At 36.1% G+C, this 18,145-nt stretch overlaps 1 long non-coding RNA gene across 3 annotated transcripts in view; it reads left to right on the top strand.

The window, feature by feature from the left end:
• LOC116216434 overlaps positions 1–18,145 on the top strand; it is a 111,255-nt gene that overhangs the window by 7,841 nt on the left and 85,269 nt on the right. For all 3 annotated transcript variants that reach the window (XR_004159162.1, XR_004159163.1, XR_004159164.1), the window contains exons 2-3: positions 10,784–10,822; positions 14,389–14,466. This is a non-coding gene — a long non-coding RNA (uncharacterized LOC116216434). The remainder of the gene's footprint in view (positions 1–10,783; positions 10,823–14,388; positions 14,467–18,145) is intronic.

Raw genomic sequence — 18,145 nt, 5'->3', positions numbered from 1 at the left:
TTCTGGAAACTTACATGTTCACACTTAACACCTGTCAATTTATTGCTTTTAATGCAAATGAAAAAAAGCCATTTCCATGCTTCAAAATCCCAACAGATTTTTCATAAAGCTCTAGTGTTGTTTTTGGCTTCAGTAATCAAAGTTTTATATGACTAAGTGGATTACGTTTTTTAAAGATTGAGTTGCAAAACTGCAGTGAACAGCACAGCATGTTTAGTCTGATTCAAAGGCTAATAAAATCTGGAAAATAGCTAAGGAGTGAATCTGAAATGCAGTATTGGCTCTTTATACTGTATAGATGATAATGTTGCTGAATCTCTCAAGCCAACTTTTTTATTTATACTAGAGCAATGAACAGTAGTAATTGGATTGCATCTTTATAGCATTTATGCAAATCTTTCCTTTTTTTTTTTTTAATTATTGCTGTCATTAATCATGCTGTCTTACATCTCACCACCGAAAGGATTTGGTTGTAGGCCAGTGAAGATTTTGCTAAGGGTCATTTCATGGCAGTGCTGAGAAATGTTTGCTAGATAAATTTGAGATGATTCCAATTCTGTAAGCCTAATACTTGTCAAATTTTAAAAGTTAATTGTATTCACTGTAGTTCTCTGAGATGAATAAGGGTATCAGAATCCATATCTAAACAGATGTATTTTTCTTTGACTACAAGTCACAACACATAGGTTTCAATATCCTGAAACTTTATATGACATGAAGTGTGCATAATCATAGCATAAGGATTTAGTACTTTCAGTCCTGCTATTTTATGTGACAGATTTTTTTGATGATACAGTGATCTCTCTGATGCTTCTCCTTCCTGCTGGAAGTAGCAACCTTCCATTATGTTTCTCATCTATAAAGCTACAACAGATACAAAGAGTACAAAAATACTAGTAGAGCAAATTCTCATCTAGAAGATGCTATTGTTCAAAATCATCATCATCATTAGTGTTTTTGCCAGTGATAAACAAGAACCTTCATACTGTGCTTATAAAAATCCACACCAGAGGAGGTGACCCCCTGTTTCATAGCTGCTGTGGTGGAGTTGTTGCTAGGAAAATGTTGCCCACACAGTCCATCTTTTATTGACTTAAACAGATGGAAGTCAGAAGGCACCAAATCCAGACAGTACGATTGGTGTGGTAAGACAATCCAGCCAAGGTTCAGTGACACAACTTTGCTTAATAAGTACTCCCATGTGAGATACCATTCTGTCAGACTGCCTCTCTGCTGCCGTCCATCACACGGCAATAAAATGTAACAGACTATTGCTGGGAAGTTTCAACCTCTACTGCCATAACACCAACAACTGCCTCTGATGTTGTGGGCCAATGAAAATAAGTAGGAGGCATTACTTTTAGAGCAGCATGCATAGATGTATGTATGTATGTGATAGGACAAGTGGAAATGGTTTCAAACTACAAGAGGGAAGATTTATGTCAAATATAAGGAAAATGTTTTTTACAGTGAGAGTGGTGAGGCACTGGTATAGATTGCTTAGAGAGGTGATGGATGACCCTGTCCCTGGAGACTTTCAAGGCAAGGCTGAACCAGGCCCTGACCAAACTGATGTAGCTGAGGATGTCACTGTTCGTTTCAGAGGAGTTGGATTAGATGACTTTTAAAGGTCCTTTCCATCTCTGAGGATTCTATGATTCTGTTATACATATATATGCATAAAATAAGCAATTGCTTGCCAACAGCATATATATATGCAAAGCAAACAAAGCAATTGTTTGCCACTTGCTAACCAATACCCATCCAGTCACCGAGCAGTAGCAGCCACCTCTCAGCCAACTCCCTTCAGTTTTACAGGTTTTTTTCATATTTTTTCATATGGTATGGAATATCTCTAGGTCCAGTTTAGATCAGCTGTCCTAGTTCTGTCTCATCCCCTTCTCTCTCACTGGCAGGACAGTACAAGAACCTAAGAAACTAAAATGTCTTGGCTCTTTGCAGCACTGCACAGAAACACCTGAAACATCAGGGTGTTATCAGCATTGTTTTTCTCCTAAAGCCAAGGCATAGCTTCACACCAGACACTGTGAAGAAAATCAACTCTGTCTGAGCTGAAATCAGAATAATCTTTATAGCCTGCTCCTCAGATCTGAAAACATTGTTTTAAGAATATTTAAATGGTGACAAATCTTATTCTCTCTAGCAAATTAATTTTTGGAACATCCTTCTGTAGTTCATCAGATGACTTTGTGCACATCCTTCCTGCAATTAGTTAAGCTTTATGTCTTATTATATGCTTCTCCTCAGACCTCCTTAGGAAACTATGAAGACTGGTTTTTGAAGCTGTCAACCATTAAAGACTTGACACATCTTCTACTGCAGTGAACACATGTAGTACTAAATGGTTACATTCCTTGGGAAATGCCTTCACAAACAGACATATTTACTTAGGAGAACTGTTGGGTTGTTTTTGTTTTCGTTTTTGTTTTTGTTTTTCACTTCCTGCAACTAGATGTGGTACATGAGCAAGCTAATTTGGAAAGAACTACAAATGTTATGTGAGACGTGTAGCTGTCACACTGATATATGATGAACAGGCTTACTTTCTTGCTAATTGAACTCTTGAGATATACTAAAGCAAACTCCAGGTAACGAGTGAAGTTTCCGTTCTTGGTATTCTGGATATACTGGAAGATTGTTCTATGTGCAGAGATGCTGCACTTGTGCCAGGGCAATCCCAGGTGTTTATACAAACTGGGCAAAGAACCCCTTGAGAGCAGCCCTGTGGAGAAGGACTTGGGGGTCCTGGTAGACGAGAAGCTGGACGTGAGCCAGGAGTGTGCACTTGCAGCCCGGAAGGCCAACTGTGTTCTGGGTTGCATTAAAAGAGGAATGGGCAGCAGGGAGAGGGAGGTGATTGTCCCCCTCTGCTCAGCTCTTGTGAGGCCACATCTGGAGTACTGCGTCCTGGCGTGGAGCCCCCAGCACAAGAAAGATGCAGAACTCTTGGAGCTAGTTTGGAGGAGGACTACTAAGATGATCAGAGGGCTGGAGCACCTCTCCTACGAAGAAAGGTTGAGGGAACTGGGCTTGTTTAGCTTGGAGAAGAGAAGGCTCCAGGGAGACCGCATTGTGGCCTTCCAATACTTGATGGGAGCGTATAAACGGCTGTTTACAAGGATGGATAGTGATAGGACAAGGGGGAATGCTTTCAAACTAAGACAGGGGAGGTTTAGGTTGGATATTAGAAGGAGGATTTTCACACAGAGGGTGGTGACACACTGGAACAGATTGCCGAAAGAGGCTGTGGATGCCCTGTCCCTGGAGGCATTCAAGGCCAGGCTCTGGGCAGCCTGGTCTAGTGGTTGGCGACCCTGCCCGTGGCAGGAGGGTTGAAAATAGATGATCATTGTGATCTTTTTCAACCCAGGCCATTCTATGATTCTATGATTCAATGATTTTGCTTTGTTTCACCTGCATTTTATTATTCTAATGCAGAATGGTGAGAAAGAGGCAAGGGCGTAGAAGTAGGAAGGAAGCGTGAAAGCTTAATAGATAAATGTATTTCTTGTATTTGAGGAACTGTGGAGCATGGCATATGCATGTTTCACAAAGTGGAATAGGAGCTGCAGAAATATTTCAGGAACAAAATGAGTCAAAAAGTAACATTGGAATTACTGCATTAATTAGAATACGCATGCTGATTCATAGGGTTTGGTTGATTAAGAAGTCTATTCTATTCTGTATTATGTCTAGTGTCAAATACATGATAAACTTAATTATTTATATTTTTTTATACTGTGTACAGTTTTCTCCCCATATTTCAAGGAACATGGGTATCTATTGAAAAGAATAACTGTGATCATGAGTTCCCTTTGTTTATGGGGGTAATACATTTTGATTCTGTTACTGATCAATCTTGCTATTCAATGTCAAAATAAATACCTTTTTTCAGAAAATTTCCTAAATTTCCTATTTGAATTTAACAAAGAAAAATGTGATTATTTATTTATTTTTGCTTTCTGTTTTCTCCCACTTTTCCTGTTTGTTGTGGTTGAAATATAATGGGCTGAATTTTTCTCTTGGATTCTGCTGAGTTCATCAGTTGTTACAGGGATGAAAAAAACAAAAAAACTGATCCTGCAGGGGCTCACAGTGATTAAGACATAACAATTGCAATGATTTCTTTACCTGTTTACTTGTTTTTGTTTTAGTAAAATTTAGGGTCAATTAACTGTTTTTTATTTTCATAGTTCATGTGGTAAAAGAAAGATTATAAACCTGTTATGTAGAACAGTTGATTTATTATTGCATGAAAATGTTTGCATGGTTTTGTATAAGAAATGATCAGATAAAAATGACAGATAGCTATCTCTAATACATTCTTGATGTTGTTTCACTTGAGCATTTTTCATATGTCCTTGAAAAAAATAAGCAAGTTTCAGCTCCCTCTGCATATCTGCCTCTTCCTATACTTTCACAGTCATATAGTATATAATGATTGATCTTTGCCTTCAGAAACTATTTCCAAATGTCAGCCAGCCATGTTTACACCAACATTCTTTCCCTTTCCACTTTTGCTTTATCTATGTCTTGATTTCTGTCTTTCTACCGTTACAAAGCAGCTTGAAGTAAATATGCTACTTATAATTATTCGGTTGAAAATATAATTGTATTCTGAGAATGCTCTAATTGTCCTTGATCACCTAAATATCAATCAACCACCAATGCTGGAGATCTGGTTTGCATTATATGGATATTTCAAGCTACGTGCTCTCCTTAGAGTATTTTGGGATAAATAACATATTCATTGCACACTGCTATCTGCAGTTTTGGGAGCCACAAGATGAGGACACAAAACTACTAGAGAGTGTCCAAAAGAAGTCTATGAAGAAGGTGAAGGGTCTGGAGGGCAAGGCATAAAAGGAGCCGCTGAGATCCCTGAGTTTGCTCAGCCCAGAGCGGAGGAGCTGAGGGGAGGCCTGATGGCGACTGCAGCTCCTCACAGGAGCGGAGGGGCAGCGCTGAGCTCTGCTCTGTGTGACAGCGACAGGGCCCGAGGGAACGGCATGGAGCTGTGTCAGGGAAGGGCAGCTGGTGGTTAGGGAAAGGAGCAGTGGGATCCAAGAGTGGGACCTGATGATCTCAGTATTGCCCTTAAAACTTGGGCTATCCTGTGATTCTCTTCTTCATTTGTACTTCCCCACATTATCAGCCATTGCCTGCTATCAGTTTTCTCAAATCTTAGGTCTTCCAAGATGAGCATTCAGATACAATTCTTCTCTTTCATTTTCTCATCTGTTGAACTTCTTGAACAAATTTATTATTCAGGTATTACAGTGTGTATTAAATAAAAAGAAGCAATTAATGATGGTAAAAATGACAGGAAAAAAAATCTTAAGTGATCTCAGAAAGAAAGTACTCTCATTGCTTCTGTATGTTTCATTAGTGGAAGATGCATGCCTAGATATTCCTCATAGTTTTGGATGATGAAGGTAGAGAAAAATGAATATACACAGGGATGGAAACAGTAACATTGAGGTGTTCTGCTGCTGAGTTATTGTCGTGTTAGCACCTAGGTCATCCAGAGATGCAGAGTATTGTCTGTGTTTAGTGGTGTCAAACAGAGGAAATCTTGTTCTTGAACTGTGGATTGCTTAAACAAGAGCTGTAAAACTGCATTAGGAAATAAAAGCAATCAGTAAACAGATCCTTGTCATATTCCAAGCACTGAAGGGACAGTGAGAAGACAGATTTTAAAGAAATATATCTGATTCAATAAAATAGCATGATTCTTGCCTTTTGTGCTAAAATGATCCATTCCAGTACCCCCACCTTTAACATCACTTATTTAATGCAAATATCAGAGAAACTATATATTAAAGAGGAAGAAAAATATTCTGTAAATTCTGCAGTTTCAGGATAATTTACTTTCTAAATTTTCCACAATATAGAAAAACCACAAAATCAAATTTCACTGTAAAAAGTACTCTTTTTCTTGTATCTCTACCATTCTATTTTAGAGCTCTCTTCTATCATCCATCTATTTACTGAAAAAAAATCTGTATTTTTCTATAGTTGATTTCATTTTCTTCTGATATTTTTCTCATGCAGCTTGATTCTAACATATGTCTGTGAATCCTTTCACTGCTAATTTGAATGGAAAAATAGAAAACAACTTTAGCTTGAGGGTTAAATTATTCTAAGCATAGTACATTCAACATGATTATGTATTCCTGCAGCTTTTCCACGATTCATTTACATTAGACATGGCTAGTAATATATTTGAAACAGAAACAGAACAAACTTCTTGTTAAAAATTCAAAAAAGCACAGCGTAATTAGTACTAAACATTCTGTGTGTTAATGCTGTGTTTTCCCTGACAAGGTGGCATAAACAAGTTCCTAGTTAACAGGATATTTCAAGCAAACATTTGCTACTTACTCATCTGGTCTCCTACCTAGGCACATCTTTCTTCTTTCAGACAAATTTCAGAGGTATTAAATGGACATTGCTCTGCTATTCATAGCAGATAGTGTGGTCAGAATTCTGTAGAATGACCTGTTCACTCATATTTGAAAGTATAACAAGACTCATGGAGTCAGTGTTCATCAAAAGTATGTTTCCAGCTTGCCTTTGCAAAATGTGTATTCTACAGTGCATGCCAGCGTGTTCTTAAGCCTCTTTCCTCTGCAAGTAACATAATCCACTGCTTCCAGCCAAATAAAGATTGCAGTCATGATTGGCCTTCTTCCACATGAGCACTGCTGGAAAATACTCCAAATCAGATTTTGGGTCCTGCATAGCTGTGTCCACATGATACCATTTGGAGTGCCAGGGACACACAGTATGCTACCCTTGGAGTCCCAAGCAATCAGGGGTTGAGGGCTTAAGTTTTAAATGATTTAAGGGTTATTCCTTGTGAGTGGGAACTACTATAAGGCACTTCAGATAGTCACGAGGAGAGCTGAACAGTTTTCCTAGATGAAGCCAATTGGGTTGAAAATGATTCTTTCCTTCATGCTTGCAGCCAATTTACAGCACTTTGACAAAACTGAAGGCTATTTAAAACTCACAGTGTTTTTTAGCATAACTTTTACTAGTGTCAAGCCTGCTATATATTAGTCATTTAAGAAGAGATACTATAATTGCCTTTTCCTATTTTCTCTGCTCTACGTCAGGTTGGAACAGGTCAGTAAGAAACAGGTGGATGCTTTGTGGTTGAATCCTGACTGCAAATAATTATTATTTGAAGTAGCCCTAGAAATGGAAATATGAATTTAGTATGATATCACAGTCTGCTCTGGCATTGTTTATTATTGAGTCAGTACAGCTTAAGAAGTATTTCTGAATGCTTCCTTTAAAGGAAAATGTTTTATAACGCTTATACAAAGAATCTACAGAAGTTATTTCAAAACCAGCACTCTTTCCCCTTTCTCCATTGGTGGGGAGGTACTGAAAATGACATGGAATTATATTTTATCCTTATTTAGTGTTTAAAATTTCTATTCTGCAGGAAATATTGCATGAGAAATTGTGCATAGTTTGGAACAGAAATGAGTTGTTTCGAGATTTCTGAGAAATGAAAATACTGACAACAATTTACAGTCAATTAATTTTTTCTTTCTTTTCTAACTTTCATTCTTTCATTTCAGTTTGTTAGATAATCTTACATACAATTATACAAAAATAATTACAAAGTTTCATTTAAGAGGAGTCACTTCAGAAGTTGTTGAAGTTATGGGAGTTCCTATTATGCAGACTTACATTATATACATATACGATTTTTAATTCCCATGTAAACAAAGAGTGAACAGAAGCTGATAGTCTCTTTGGAAGACAATGCTTTTCACTGGGAAGGTTTGAGTTCATTGAAATAATGAATTTAAATGGAAATTCACTCCACATGAAGAATTTCATTTGAAGAATTACTGTAAATTATATCAGCGTGTATTTAATTCACTTAACATTTTATTAAGGCAATGCTGGAGGCAAGGCATGACCTCCTATCACATTTTCCAAACGTGTGTATTGCTGAATTACAAGTTATATGTACATGGTTAAAACTGCTGTAAATGGAGGAGAAAAAAAACTAACACCTTCTTGTGAAATTACAGCAATTATTTCAGTTTGTTCTGTACTTGGAATAAATTTGACCTGTGGATGATGTTGGAGGATAGGATTTGAAGAAGAGCCTATGGGGATACAGATCTCAAACCTGCTGTCATTCTCTGAGAGTTGGAACACATTTAAGGTTCTTATCTCTGAATGGATTTGAGCTATCTGAATTAAAATTCAGTTTGAGGTAGCTCTGTTGCTAACTTAGAAGTATATTAATGCACACAAGTACAAAAAATAAAGGCTGGAGTGTGCCCTGGGAAGAGCAGGAGGGCTTCTGGAAGCCTACTGCCACACCTCCATGTGTTCAATTTCATCTGGTTTTCTTAATGGACTATCAAAACTAGCAAAGAAGTGGAGCATGAAGATAGTAATGCATTCCATTTCATGTCAAAGAACTAACCCTTCCAGCTACAATACTGTCATTTATAAAGTAACGTGTGTGCTTGTACTCTGCTGAAGCTGCCATTTAGCTTTACTGATTGCTGCTTGCAGTGTGCATTAATCTGTCTGGCTGACATCACCCTTTTCAAGCAACTGGTCTCTCCTGTTGTTCCTCTCACTAATGCTCATCATTGTGCTCACAGTCTATGGTAATGACCGGCAAAATATGTGTGTGCAGCGCTCTGATAGAGGGCTGCTACCTTGCCACGGCAATGACAGGCTATTGCCCTATTTTATATTGGGAATTGGTTGCAGTGATCAGTGTGACAGCTTATAAAGCGTCAGTGACTCAACTAGAAATTCACTGACCTCAGCTGGAAGTAACATTATTTGGGATCATTTCAAATAGCATGCAGATATCTGCTTGCTCTTGCTGGGGATCTGATCTAATAAGCAGTTATGCACATGGATGACTTTACAGATGTGCCCAGATTGTTTCAATAGGTCTGCGTATCTGAATAAATTGTGCTTCCATGTAAGTGTTTGCAGAATTAGACCCTCACTTCACAAATGTAAGTCTGATGTCAGAAGTTGTTTCTTAAAGTTACCTGGGACTGATTAAGTGTTAAGGAAACACAGCATTGTTGTTTTTGTTTTTTTTATTTTTACAAATTTTGCAGCACTGAAGAAGAGGTTGTGTTGTTTCACTCTTACTCACGCACATCTATGTATAAAAAGAAATGCATTTTCCATGAACTTTTCTTTAAAAGAGATGTATTTGGGTCCCTTCATTAAGTTAATATTTGCCTAATTTCTCCCATATGCTGGAAAGGAATATTTGGCTTTTGCATGCTGAGTGTAATGTTTGATGATACCTGTATTAAAATTAAAAATTACTGTTTTTCTAACATTTACTTCTTTGTGTGATGAGATCTGTAAAGATGAGCTAAAAAGAAACTGGCATTCAGAATATCTCTCTTTATCTATTTGTTGAAGCTATCTTGCCTTTTTGAGAAAAAACAGTAAATCATTCCTGAGAAGCAGGTCGTATCTCTTCTCAGTATATCTTTTCAGTATAAATTATAAGAGTTGACTGTCCAGAAGGCAGCAGAAATATATCTGAGAAGATTATGCATGAATACTATGGATCTTACAAATTAAACTGAAAGTGTGAAGACCTTAAGGCTATTTTTCATGATATTGTTTTGTTGTAATTATTTTTTATTCTTTGTTTCTTGCAAATGTTCTGGATGGCAATTGTTTCAGCATCTCAGACAAATTCTAACTGTGAGTGTAGGAAGACACAACCATGAGGACAGCCTTGTTGGCTAAAGCTGTCTAAGCAATAGAAGTAAGCAGTGATGAAGACAGGAGAAATAAGGAAGAAGAGGTAGCTTGTAGAAGTGAATAAATTAAATAAGTTTTTGGTAATACTTTGTGACACTTATGAACTTGCATATCCATCTTATAATGTTTGATGAGTTTTATTAATTTAGCTATTTGCTTAAAATTTAATACGTTTTGGTAGCTATGTAAATGTAACATATAACAAATGTTTTAGCAATGTGGATTTTTCTGTGAGTTAGATGTTTTTCAAAGTTCAGTCTGTTTATCTCGCACTGGCATTGTGTATTAGTTGGTATTTAAACTTCAGATAGTATAATAAATTGAAATATTAAAAAAATCAATGTGAAAGTAATATTTCTGTTAGCTTGATTATTGATTTTATACCATTCTTTCTCACGTTTTTTCATTTTATTCTTTCTAATAAATTTGCAAATTACAAAATCATTACGTTGCATTTATCTCTGTAATATTGTAGGACTACACATTAGCTGTCTCAGTGGAACCCTTTACAAATTTTAATGCCTTGATTTTGTCAAAGTGGAAGATTATTTTTTGTGTATATGCTAGTCAAAATCTTAATTCTGGAAAACAGCTCTGAAGTTGTATTATGTCATGCTGTAACATCAAATAAATTTCATACAGTGAGAATATACTTGAAAAGGGGAAAATATATTTGTTCATAAAAGAATACATTGGAAAAAGGCTGCCTTTGTAATTAGCAACAAAACTTTCAGGCGAGGGAATTTTGTGATTATTGTTTTAATGAAGGTTTAAATAACTAGCTGGCTTTGATTTTTATGTAAGGGTTTATGTTCCTTTGGAATTAGGTTTCTGTAGATCTTATGCAGGTCATATACCAGTTGAAGTTACCTCTTACCTCTAAACCTGATGAGACCCAGGTGAAAGGCACAGTGTGTAATAAACACTTGTGAGGTTCATTCCTTTAAATAAATGATTTTGTTTATTTCCTCAGCTTCATGGTTACTTCCCTGCAATCAGATGATTTTCACAGGTAAGATGCCACATCCTGTACAGAGGAAAGGACAGTTTGGAGCTGAAAATGCTGGCACTGTGGTTGAAATACTATTCAAGTGACACAAGTTAATCTTTTCAAAACAAGATTCACCAGTTCTCAAATGATTTTAACAGAATTCCTTGCTTAGGTAGGCTAGCTGGTTATTTGTTTCTCTAAAATGGAGGTACTCTGAACATGGCATAAAGTTTTTGCTAGAGCTCAAATTATTTGTTTTACATAGCAAAGAATATATTCTGAATTCTATTTGATATAGTTAAGAATAAGCATTATTTCTGCTTTTTATCCCTTAAGTTCCTTTCCCAACCATCAGCAAATCTTCCCATTTTGGTCCTTCAGTATTTGGTGATTGCTCATTCATAATTTGTACTTCTTCTGTTTGCCCTGCACTCTATGGCACTTGTGCTGACACAGTTTGCACTTGTTCATGGCTGATTTTTGCTTTTAACACCTAGTCATAGCTTCTAGCAACATTCATGTTCGCATTTTACTCCTGGAAATTCCAGTGAATAGTGATTTTAGGTTCTACAGGCTTTGAGAGAGGCAGTGTATACAAGTAACATTTGACTAACACCACAAACTGCATTGTGTTAATTCTAATGTATATTTACTTTCTAATGTATAGAAAGTAAAAATACAAGTTGTGATACATCCTTTTTTCTGAGCAAGCTAATTACTGATTAATAATTTGCAGTTACTTCTCTTTATGGAGCAAGTTCTGCTAGTTTGTGTCACACCACTACAATCGTGCTTTGAACGAGACACATAGGACATATCTGGATATGCCAATTGGTCCTTCCCATACTGAAGATTCCTAATGAGGGCTTGCTCTGGAGGACCATACTGACTAACTAATGAGTCTCATGAAGAAAATCAAGGATATATCACTGGTATGATCAACACAAGTCATTAAAATATACTCTTGCTGAAACTTAACAGGCTCTATCTTTAAAACATCAGATGCTGGCAGAACATTGTGCAAGAGCATTTGCCATAGATATCAAAATGTCCTAAATATTCCCAGTCTTATGTTACAGCCCTTTCAGAACTCCCATTGTAGAAAGCACAAACATGTAGGTAGCTTTATAATGCCTTAAAATGTCAGCTGTTATGAATTCATGTGTCAAGAATATATAATATGGGCAGACTGATCAATTTTCATGTAAAACTGCAATAGCAGTTGGCTTTTCAAATGAGGTTTCTTGTGTTCGCTTTACAATACAATTCTTTGTTTTGATGAGTGTAATAGCTGTAAGTTTTCTTCCTGAAGTAACTCATTTTTATTGCTAGTGCTACATCAGTGGCAGTCCCTTCAGCTGTATCATTCTTTCGAAAAGCCAAATAAGGCATTTTTACAAGCTGCATTCCTGTTTATTTAATTGTCTGCTTTCTTAAGTGACTTCTGAGTATTCTCCAAGTAGTAAGCACTGCAAATTTATGAAGCCTTTGCCTCGTAATTTTTTATCTTTTCTGCATTCTGCAATTGACATGTAGTATTCTGTGGAAAGTAATAATGATTGACTTCAAAAGCAGTCATGATAATGAGGATACTTAATTGTATCTGAAATAGAAAAAGAAAAGAAAAGAAAAGAAAAGAAAAGAAAAGAAAAGAAAAGAAAAGAAAAGAAAAGAAAAGAAAAGAAAAGAAAAGAAAAGAAAGAAAAAAAAAGCCACAGGAGAACAAAGCAAGCTGCTATGTCTGGCTTGAAATAAATAGGATCTAACTTTTACTAGACAGTGTCAGAGTGTTTTCGTTATTACAAATCTTATTTATTCAAAATAGATAAGCATCCTCCTTTTTTTTTTCAGGTAAGTTTTGATAAAACTTGAGAAAAATGTATGTATAGCAGGTAGTTTCTGGTATTTTCTTAGAATCATAGAACCGTAGGCTAGTTTAGGTTGGAAGGGACCTTTAAGATCATCTAGTTCCAACCCCATTGCTATAGGCAGGGACACCTCCCACTAGACCAGGTTGGTCAAAGGCCCATCCAGCCTGGCACTGAATGCTTCTAGAGAGGGACATTCACAACCTCTCTGAGCAATCAGTTCCTATGTGTCACCATTCTCACAGTAAAGAATTTCTTCCTGATACATAGTCTAAATCTACCCTCTTCTAGTTTAAAACCTTTTCCCCTTGTCCTGTCACTACTTACAAAATATCCCTCCCCAGCTTTACTGCAGGCTCCTTTCAGGTACTGGAAGGATATTTTGGTCTAGACTGTGTAGAATTATTTAATTTTAAATGCTGTTTTCAGTTCTTCTCATCAGTCATGGGAATCATTATGTGTACATGCATGATAAAGTGTTCTGCAGCACAGAGAAGAAAAGAAAAAAAGTAAATGAACGCTTTGAGCAAGTTTCAGCGTGATCTTAAGCTAGAATTTTTTTACCACGTTGAATCACTGAAGCAGGAGAGAAGATCTTTTTTAACATTTGGGGAAAGCAGGGTATAAACAACGATAACACAGGCTTTCAAGTGGTTTTTGTACATTTGCTTCACTGATTTAGAAACAAACTGGTGTTATTTTCCATGACTGACTTTCATTGGGGTTATGCAGTAGTGATTTCTGTGGATTCAGCCTACTCTTTAGTCAAATAACATTAAAACAATGAATAAATTTGAAGGACTTTTTCAGAAACAGCACTCAAATGACAATTGTATTGTTGTCATTAAAAAAATCACTGCAGCTACAGATCCAGACTATATAGAAGTAAATCTATTCAATCACTGAAGCCAATATTGGTGTCTCATACACAGTGTAATCCATGTGTCTGGTAAAATGCATTGTGAAACCTAAGGCAAATTCACTGAGAAATCTGGTTTTGATTTGTTTTTTTCACCTATCGTAGTTTTATTTTTATTTGATTAGTTTTTCCCTTAACTACTCTAATTTTTTTTTTCAGCTGTTATATTATTTTTTATTTTGAAATTAAGATTGTTTTCACAATCAGTTTAACTTTTAGGTCATTTTGGCTTCATTACTTTACTGTGGTACAGACTATTTTTAATTCTGCTGAATTGCTATGGTTTAGACTCCCAAATGAAAGTTTTGTCCATAGAGATAATATGACTCCAACTGACCCAGTAATATGTTACAAATCTGCAACAGAAGCAGTGCTTTTTTCCATGTCTGTTCTTCTTTTTCTGACTAGTAAAATTAAATGAGAAACTGTCAGGACACTTTAATGTCAAAGTTTGATTTTTTTTTTTGCAGTGCTTCTAGTTGAAATACAAGTGATGATTTGTCCCACTAGTCTGAGGCATTAGCTACTTCATCATGAGTAGCATTTGAATAGCAGCACTGCTCTTTTCCCTTGGTGTGATTAGTTCAGATGATATTAGTAGCCTTTTAAGATATACCAAAATATATAAGCTTTCTGTAGAATGGTGGTGGAGGACAGCAAATGCATTTATGTAAAGGTCAACTTTTATCTTTCTCTCTTTTGATAATTTTGGATACTGATACAGATTCTTAGAGATATTCCTTTTGCTATACTTTGCGAGCTGCTCTGTTAATTAATTCCTCACTCCCATTTTTACCAAGGTCATTTCCTTCTACATCTATGAAGATGAGTCTGTGGGTCTGATGATCTTCCATGGGAGTTCCTCCACATTGTAACAGGTTGTGGTGCCTCATTTTGATTCCTTCCATTTATGACCATTTGTACCTTCATTATTAAGAGTTTGTTCCTATCTAGTGACCAGACAAGAACTACTGACTCTCCCACCACTCTTAAAGCCCTTCTGTATAGATCCTCAATTTAGTCACTGTTCTGTTTGTACTTGTATTATGTGAATGATAATGGAATCATTAGATTGGGTTCTATGCATTGTTCATGTATTCACTCACCTTCTAGACCAGAAATGGAGCTCTTCCCAAAGTTACTGGTCCATAGAGCTCCAATTGCCCTTTACGCTGATGTTCGGCTTCAAAGTTGCTGAGCAGTTCTGAATTTGGAAATTGATCCTAAGGAGTGGATTGATATTAGAAGTTCAGTTTGGACTGAGATAGTCTTCTGGAAGACAGTCTCCTAGTTGTTTCTACTTAATTGGCTTTACTTTGCATCTTGGAACAGTTTGGAAATGGTTGAATTATATGTGCTTTTTCAGTGAACTGGAAGCAAAACAAGCACTTATGCAGTGAGCTTGGTGACCTTCAGCTGCTGATAAGTGTTCCTTCCTTAGGGCCAGTTCGGAGCTAGTCTGAATTACTCTACTCTTTTATCTCCATTCTCCCAGCCCCAAACCCATGTAGTATTATTTTTATTACCTGCATATACATTTATATCAATTTTTGTATTTGTGTGTGTGTGTGTGTGCATATATATAAACTGTGAGTAAGTAAATTTGTGAGTTTTTGTTTTTATTTTTTTTTAATTCAATTTGTGTATTGGTGGTAGTTGAATGGTTGAACTGGGTGATCTTGGAGGTCTTTTCCAACATTGTATATTTCTATTTTTACTACTTCATTGTTTTGAAGTCATGTCTTCATGTTGTGTGTTTTTTTTGTTGTTGGTTTTTTTTTTTCCTTGATGTTAAGGTTGATAATTATTCTATAAACATTCTAAAATGCTTACTGAAATTATGTATAAATATGTGCCAGTCTACTTAAATATATATTTTACAAAGAGTAAACTGGTCATAATGTTTCATATCCAAACTTTAGAAAACAAAATCACCTTTCTCCAATGCCTATTTATTGACAGAAGTGGAGAGGAAACATGAGGTTTTCTGTACTTAATTTCATCAAAGTATTGCTGACCTTTGGTTTATACTCCAGAACCATTACAATGTATTTAAAACCACTTTTTTTTTTTTCCCCCCATAAGTATGAATAAATGACACAAACAAGATAAACAAAAAACAGCACTTCACTACATAGCTTTATTATCTTAGTCATTCAGAAATTCTTTAAATATACCATCTTATTTAAACATAAATAAATAAGTTAGAAATAATAAGTAATGAATAAATAATAAATATAAATAATAAATAGAAATATTTCTTGTGTTTTCTCATCTTCCTAAGAAAATTGAAGTCAACAACCGCCACAGTTTAATTAAGTAGTTAATGCGTTTGTTTATGTAGCCATTCATTTTTTCTTGAGATCCTGATACCTTAATTTGAAAAATGAAAATGAAAAGCACTTCTGTGTTGCATATGTTTCATTTTGCTTTGCAGAGTAAAAGGCAGGAACAATTCAGTCTTCCTGCCTTTTTTTTTTCCTTGTATGATTGTCCAAAGTTTCAGTTATCAGTAATTTTGGATGTTAACATTCTGAAAACTCAGATTAAAATATATTGACATTAAAACACATGTTAATATAAGTACAGATTGGACTTTCACAGCCTCTACAGTTTAGACTGTAGGCAGGGCAGCTGTTGCTACAGTTGAATAGGATCTCTGTAGATCAAAGGCAAGCAAACTTTGCACAGCATTTTTGGAAACTTCTGAAGTGTAAGGCGATATCTCAGCTGGCGTAAATTATCATGGTTCAACTTGCAAATTAGAAAGGAACAGAATCATCCATGCATTTCTGGCACTAAATATAGATGATTTATTTAAATGCATGAAGTCACAGGAAAATGATAGGAAGCAAGTAACATAGTAAAATTTGAGGTCCTTCACATTGAATTAGGCTTTTATTGGAACTTTGGCAATGCAACAAAGCCAGCCTGACTCAGTCCTTCGCACAGGACTCACAAAGTCATAATGACTAGAGCTCTTCTACTGACAAAACTGATGAATCACTTGTTATCAGCTCTAAGACTACAAAGCAGCAGTCAGCAGCAATGAACAGCAGGTATCAATGCACAAGAGCCGTTTAAGTGAAAGAAATTGGAGTGTGATCCAATGAGCCAAATAACCTGTGCACTCTCACAGATGAAATGTAGACCACAAAAGTGCACTTCATGAAGAATTGTATTAGTGATTGAGATGTTTATCAGGTGTACATGTGTTAGCAGTAATAACAAATGCGTAATGTAGTGGAAATGGACTTCACCAAATTTCTTTTTATCACTTAGTAAATAAATTTGCTTTTGTTCTTTGCTGAGGGTATATTTCCATGTAGGCATTCTGCACTTCATTTATACTTGTCTTTAGCTCAGCAGAAGGCTGTTCTGACTGCTGTGATATTGTCTTCCTGTTGTCAGTGGAGATGTCTCATTCCTTTAAAGGTGGAATATTGGGGTGAATGCAAAGGCAAGCAAACAGGCAAACAGGCAAAAGTGATAGCCAAAATTTTTCAATTGCTTAGGGGCTCTCCGTAAAAGCAGCTACAGGAGTCAACTTTCACAGTCAGATAAATTATAAAGCATTTTAGATATCTGGTGTTGTAAAAGCAGAAAAGTATATCTCTGTATTCTCTGGCATTCTGTAGTAACCAAGAACTGCAGAGAAGTTAAGCTTCTTCATTTTGTTCTCTTTATCAGAGTAAGCTAATAAATGATTTCCATCTGTCTTGTTCTGGTAATTTTCCACTTTTACTACCATAAATAAAGAACTGAAGATTTTTCAAGGTAGCTGTATTCAGCACTTTGCCATAGTTTTATGTTTTTTGGTTTTCAGTATTCCACATCATAACATCATGTAGTGCACTGGGAGTTAAAGTGTTAATGCTCCAATTCTGGGTACCTATTCCCCTATACATTTATGGAAGTCATGGGATCTGGCCCTTCTGGGTGGGGTGGTCTCTTACTGCCTTGCAGTGGGTGCTGGAGGGTGCTTTCCTAGCCATTCCAAGATTTCAGGTTTGACTCGGTCTCAGGTACTCTCTCTCTCTCCTATCTTATTTGATTTATTAGTCTCAATTTCAATTAGATTGTATTGTATTGTGTTATCTTGCATTCCGATATCATAGTTAGTAAAATAAGTTTTCCTCCATAGAATGTTGTTGCTGTTTGTTTTTTTTTCCTCCTTGAGCCAGCTCCCATCTTCCACTCCCTTTTCCCTTTCCCTTCCCATTTTGTGGGGCCGGGGCCTACTGCCCTCCTCTCATGGGCATAGATTGATCTAGTTAACTCCGTGACGCACTTGTTGAAATGAATGGGAACATTTCTATTGACATCTTCAGTACAGGAGTTTTTTCCTGAGATAAAGCATTAGCTTGGTCTTCTGTCTGTCATTTTTGCTCACTGATTCCCATTTTGTTTTTACTACAAAAGAAGCTAAAAAAATCTGTTTAAAAATTAAGAGAATTATCTTCAAAAGCTCACGAGTTCATTAGGAATGCTGTTAGGTGAGCTGGGAATATGTACAAGAGCTACTCTGAAAATAATGCCTTCTATTTTATTCTTTTG

Source organism: Meleagris gallopavo, chromosome 3 (assembly GCF_000146605.3).
Source record: "Meleagris gallopavo isolate NT-WF06-2002-E0010 breed Aviagen turkey brand Nicholas breeding stock chromosome 3, Turkey_5.1, whole genome shotgun sequence".
NCBI lineage: Eukaryota > Metazoa > Chordata > Aves > Galliformes > Phasianidae > Meleagris > Meleagris gallopavo.
Note: the sequence above shows the minus strand (reverse complement) of the source record. Positions and strands in the feature narration are given on the sequence as shown.